The 7096-nt window shown below is 30.5% G+C and overlaps 1 protein-coding gene across 1 annotated transcript in view; it reads right to left on the bottom strand.

Moving 5' to 3' along the window:
• Positions 1-7096, bottom strand: part of LOC108693170 (sterile alpha and TIR motif-containing protein 1) — a 93118-nt gene that overhangs the window by 65907 nt on the left and 20115 nt on the right. The gene's annotated exons all lie outside the window — the stretch shown is intronic.

The raw sequence follows: 7096 nt of genomic DNA on the forward strand, positions 1-7096 counted from the left end.
TCGTCATAATATGTAAGATTGGTATGATTAATTTTTTCATTTCATATAGTTTTTTTTTCAGTTCAATCTATTTCATATAAATCGAGGTAAAGCATACGGAAGTTTTACAAATTAAACGACGTGAATGATAACGTCGCACGTGTCGCCAAATATTGCACCATCGATCCTTATATTTTTTTGCAACGTCCAATAACAAAACACGGGTCATCGCAGGACAGCATATTTCAATCGTTCAAAAGTTTGTCGACTATTAACACGAAGATTTGCTGACGAATTGGAACGGCGACTGGAATTTGTCGTATTGTAAAAAACCGATTCTGAGGTCAATTAAGTTCATTCTCGCATAAATTACGCAAACCGCCTGGAAAATTCTGTACAACGGTAATGCGATCGCGAATAATCGCACAATAGGTTGAAGCTGCAGAATACTTCAAATTTGAAAGATTACGTTTATAAAAAAAAATTATGTTTAAGAGTGATCAAATTTTTCAAAAAAATAAAAATTTCAAATTGAGAAATAATTCCAGTTTTAAAAAATTTATTTATTTATTATTTAATTTAAATTTTATTATTTAATTTATCGTTTCTGAAACGCATATTGGTTCAATTTTTATCTAAATAAAATTCAATAAAACAAATTATTCGTGCAGTTTTCAATTTTATTCTACATTTGAATTAGATTTCCAACATTCTATACTCGATGTGAGATTACGCGAGTTAATATTTAAATGAATTAATATGAAATTTGCGTACATCGTAAACTCACAACGAGGTTTGAAATTTACGAGTATACGAGTCCTCGAGCGACTCATTCGTTAATTCCATTTCAGCATAATAATATACCAAGCCGAGAGGATAAGGAGGTCTAAACGCGTTCATCAGGCTAACGGTCATGTCTCGTAGGAACGTTTACGATCGTACTGAGTGCCGCGTTGTTTCGCGGCTGCGATCGACCGACGAGTAGCGAAAAGAACTCGTTTCTTCATTAAAAGGAACGACGACGATGTGTGGAGAGCTATAAAGACAAATAGTAGCAAAATGAGCCCAACGAGGCCTAATGACGGCACATTTGCATCAGTCATTAAGATCGACGGGAAAGTCTGATGTCGGATGATTTCGCCCGACAAATCAACGCGTAAGACTAGATGAAAATGACGCTTATCTCGCGTTTTCTTGCTTTCCCGTGCTTGTGCTTTTTATCAAGCTTTACGTTATTTCGCCGATACATAAGTGTTTATATTTAAGCAATATGAAAGCAGAGGAAGTGTATGATAGTTTTATTCTTAGAAATTTCATTAAAATATTTAAATTGACGGAATTAAATAAAGTTAAGGCAGAATTTGCATGATAAAGTAGAATGTGAAAGAAATAAAAATTATTAAAATAAATATTTAAAAAAATATTTCATTAATTATTTTGAGATAATTATTATCAATATTATAAAAAATAAACATACTATAAGTGTACTATATCAAAATAAATTGCGCATTTTACTGAAAAACGGAAAATTAAAGAAAGTTAAACCTCCTTTATATCTTTTTATACCTTAAGAAGTTTTATATCTTAAATTTAGAAATTGTTTCTGAAGAATAAAACAGAAATGAGAAATTTTTTTTTCGAATAATTAACATTGTACTATCGGAATACCTTTCCTTATCTGAAATCTCAAGACTTCAATTCTCACAGTGCACGGTGAACATTTTTCTTTTAAGTACCATTCGCAAGATGCAAATATTTCTCGATGCTGTCACGTTCCGCCTACGTGCACTAATTTCATTGGCGTTGCAGGATGTCACTTTTCAATCAAAGGCGAGTTCATGGAAACGATAAAATGATTAATCTCAATCTCGTTCTCTTTCTCTCTTGTTCCCTCTCTTGAATTGATTTCATGATATCGGGATGGATACTCAGAGGCAACATCTACATATCCTCGTAAAAACTTCGCGAAATGATTGATTGTTATCATATCGAGGCTATACTGCTAACCTGTTAATGCGTTCTTAAGTTATTGTGCTTATGTAACGAATAATTGTCTGGAAGTTATGGTTGGCGCCAAATAAAGTGCGTTCTTAAGATCAATAAAGAATATTACAATATCCGTATTTCTTTTTTTATCTACAGATTCTTTGAATATCATCCGTAGAATAAAATTTTACATGAAATAATAGTCTAAACTGTACATTGAAAAAATTTTCTGATTGAAAATAGACGAATCAGAATTTTCTGGTTAAATTTATTAGAATTCTAGTTGAAATAACTAGAATTCTGGTTGATTCAATATTTCTAAAATCTATTAGAATTCTTATTTTTACCAGAATAATTATATCAATCAGAATTCTAATTATCTCAACTAAAATTTTAGTAGATTTAATCAGAAAATTCTGATTTGTCCATCTTTAACTAGAATTATACTATTTAATCTAACCAGACCATTTTTTCTCAGTGTACAACTTTATTATCTATGATGATCTCGAGATATTCAAATTATCTATGTGTAAATATAAGTACTGTATCACTTAATTTTACAGATAGATACTTAAATAAAATTTAGTTTGAAAAAAAGAAAAAAATTAGATTTAAAATATTGAAAAAATTCTAAATTTTTTTTATTAGACTTTTGGATTAGTTCATATCTATAATCTTGCTTTATCAATGAATTCTTAATAACACACATTTTATTAAAGAAGACTCTTTCAGTCGTGTTGTGTATATTTAAAAGGTTAATCCTTAAAATTACATACAATCCTTATAATTTTTGTTTCCATAATAGGACACACTCTTATACACATGCATTCGCCAACGCCTTTTTGTTCGTACGCGTGTCCAGTTCATGTGTACATCCGGTTTGCTTTCTTTACCTCGGATCAACTTCATGAATTCTTAGTATTGATCCGCCGGACTTTCCTCGTTTCGTCAACCAAGTGCGGTACAAATCGTGTCAAACGTGCATCGCACGGTAATCGCGGATGTGACTCACGCTTCTTATGGCATCGCCATTGCAGCACAAGTGTCTCGTTTAAATAAATCCGTTCTTGAAATATTGAAAGATAATCATAACAAAAAAATTAAGCGGTAAGAGGAAGCATATTCTATAAAATAATAATAAAATAAGAGTAACAATATTTGAATAATTGATTCTTCATAATTTTTAATTATCATACAATCAAGTTTTAACCGAACAGATATAATTAAAGATATCTTTTCTAAATTAATTACTCAAACTTCAAATTGAGAAATGCTGCACAAAAGTTATAAAACATTTCTCATTGGTTTATGAAACGACCATGTAAGTGGAACGTCGTTACGGCTTAAAAAATTTGCAGCGCGTTAAATTAATGCATCCGGACACACATATTTGACGACGTTACACAACGTTGCGGATATTAAACAAAGGCGCATTCGGTGTACATAATAAGATTTGTGAGGGGTTCGTTACACGAATCGTTGTTTATCGTAAGAGAACGAGAGACAAGGATCCGTAACTCGCTAATTAACGGCCGTCATTTATCTAAACTGGAGAAACGAGAAAGAATAATGAACATGTCGAGGAAGAGCGAAATAACGCTTCTGCTTCTGATTAATTTGTAAGTTAAATCATCGTAGGGGATTCGACAAAGGTAAAGGATAATGGATAAAAATAAAAATCGAGAGAAATAAATCTGTTAAGTAAATGGAGGTAAAATAAACTTTTTCGAATCTTAATAATGCGTTAGAGTAAATTCGCGAAACAACCCTTTTAATAATTTTTTTTTTTTTAAAACAATCACAGAACATTTACTCATTCTAATTAATTGTTTATCTAACGATTGGTTTTGATTATTTATATATTTCATTAAATATTTGATTTTTAATATAAGATTTATATCTGGAAATATTTTAGCATTTTATATTAGTGGGATAAATTTCCAAAATTAAAAATTAATGGGATTTGTATAATTCCATTTTTACTTTCTCGTTTATATGATTAATTTTAGATTATCTTATTTCAAATTATTTTTACAATTATATTTGTTGTGCTATTATTTATTTATTCATCTAAACAACAAGATCTGATCTTTAAAAAAAATAATAATAATAAAGCCATATACTTGAATTATATCACAATTTGTGAAATCAGTCCTAGACATGCAATTAACTATTATTTAATCTGCGAGGTCTTGTTATTGCACTTTATCAATACGGAGATCGTATGGATACATCATTATTACTTTGTCAACGAAGTACGCAACACTTATATGTCCCGGAAATAATTAATCTCGTGGGAGAACATTGCCAGCGGCAACTGAAATTAATCGTATTCTCCGTCTTTGTCGAGTCATTTGTCGTCCAATCGCCAATTGCGACGTAAGCAGTCTGCGAATTTACCAAGCGAGTCTATACATAAGAAAACAAATCAATTTACCTTACAAAAATTAAAATCTAAATATTTTTATTATAATTCAATGAGAATACCGTGTAATATATTTTAGAAAGTAATTATATACAATTTAATGTGTAATAATAAAAAGTATAAGTATATTTTAGTAATGTAAATATAAATGTGTTGCCAGTCAATAAAAATGTCTTCGATAGAATATAATTTCTATTTCTCTAGAAACATAATTTCAATAAATTGCAACAATTTTTCTTTAGTTTATAATAATATCTAATCGTTAAAACGTATACATGCCCCGTATCGAAATCTTTTTTCTATCATTTCTATCTTAATCAGCTGCAATACACGTTCGAACGAATTCGATATGCGTCATGAAATTGTTTTGCCATTTCTCATCTCCACGTCATTGGAGATTAATGCATATTCGATTTATATCAAATGATTGATCTTAGGTCAAGCTTAACCATCAAATTACAGACATCAGCGCAAAATGCATATGAGTTCAAATGTGTACATTTCAAAGATAAATATAATTTTTAACACTTTATTTGTCTATAATTTTTATCTTGTATAATTATCTACTTATTTGTTTATTAAATAAAAAACAATCTCAATTTTAAAAGCAAAAATGTTAGAAGTAGTCAATATTAAAAACTATAAAATATAATTAGAAAATAACACACACACACACACACACACACACACACACACACACACACACACACACACATATATATATATATACGTATGTTGAAGAAAAATTATTAAAATTTTCCAAGGAACCCATTTCTTCAGAATAACGTACTTTTCTATAACCGCGAATGAATTAGTAATTATTATGAAAATCAAGAGTGGGGCGTCCGCATTTGATGATTCTAAATCCTTGAATAAAACAACGTGTCGTGATTTTTTTATCGCGAGCCTGATAATTCTGAATCTACCTCAAGACGGATGTAAGTGAGGATATGTAAGACGATTTCCGTCTTCCAGCGAGGAAGAGGGGTGTATTAAACATAATCGTCGGAAACATCAATTCTCATTAAAGCGTAGGAGACGCATATCGCCGCCGACACCCACCGAGATGGCGGCGGATTGTAAAATGTTATACAATGTAACACGTGCACGCTCATTAAGCATTTGTGTGCGTAAGGTCAGGGCGCAGCGCATGTCATCGCACGTCCCTGACATATTCGTTTTAGCTGTAAAATTACAATGTTCCTAATATCTCTGAAACATACTTGAAAATATTTCCAATGAAAGATAAGTTATTCAAAATAAAACAAATTTTTATTGTTCATTTTTTATATCACCTACACGCTAGAGGTATATCTATAAATGTTTATCATTTTTAAGTATAATAAATGTACATTTCGCATAATATTATATTCTCAATACTGGAAAAAATCTACATTAATTAGAATTTTGATTGAAAATGCACAAATCAAAATTTTCTGGTTGAATCCATTATAATTCTAGTTAAAACAACTCTGGTTATCTCAATTAGTATTCAGAGTTGTGATTAATATAACTTTCTGGTATCCATTTTTAATCAAAAAGTTTGTTCATTGTGTTAATAATAAATCAAAGTTAAAGCTTTGATAATCTTTCGGATTATACTAATTTAAATTTTATGTATTTAATTTATTTTTATTTTGATTAAACTTAAGGATTAACTTCACAATTTGATTTATTGATTTTTCAGATTATCTCTCTTTCTCCGCTTGATTAATCCTAACAAATTAGTTATTATAGATATACGCGAGCTAATTTACACATTAACTATATATACCTATATATTTTTTCGTTTTTACGCATATTTAAATAAAAATGTTCATTTATCAGCACGTGCATCAATATCACTTTACTTTTAGATATCGTCTAATAATAAATATCTTAGAATGTTTTTGGCACATACGCCATGCCTTCGCATAGTGTGCAATACGTCGTGCCATGTAGCATTTATAATGATATATGCGCAAAATATCGTCGGGATTTCACAGCCGCGAACGGACTAAAGATAGTTCATTATGGTCGGATAGGATATGCGGTTTAACGAATCTTTTCATGCGCATCTCTCGCATGAACGCACGCACGACGCAACGCGACGAGTAAAGGTTGATTAATTGACGATTAATTCTGTAGACATACTCGCGCGACGGTTGACATATAAGATAGAAATCGATAATTAAAGGAATTTTTTTATCTGGAGATTTTCTCAATTATCGACACAGTAAACATCTATATCAGTACACATAATGTCAAATTAAAACATACACAGTACAGGAATTTACATAATAATTTATTTACATAATGATATTGTATATTCAGAAAAATGCTTAATTTAGAAATATATGGCAGAACATATAATTATCATATATTTAGACGTAATTGATTTAAGGCAAAAGTTTCTTTCGAGAAACTTGAATTGTAAATAAAAGTATCCGAATTCAAATAGTAAGAAAAGAGGAAGTTATATTGGCGTACAAGGAAGGAAGAAATTTTTAGGTCGCGTGGTAGAAACTCGCAGGATTCCCGTGGGAATCGCGGAGTGATATACCGAGGTGTGGCGTTAGATAAATTTATTAGCATTTCAATGGAAAATACGCTAGACACGCATAACGCGATTAAGCCATGCGCAAGGATCTCAGCGGCGATAAATAATGCTACATGATATCGAGGATTAGGACGTGGCTTCGCATAAATAATTATATATATATATAT

Source organism: Atta colombica, unplaced genomic scaffold, assembly GCF_001594045.1.
Source record: "Atta colombica isolate Treedump-2 unplaced genomic scaffold, Acol1.0 scaffold88, whole genome shotgun sequence".
Lineage (NCBI taxonomy): Eukaryota > Metazoa > Arthropoda > Insecta > Hymenoptera > Formicidae > Atta > Atta colombica.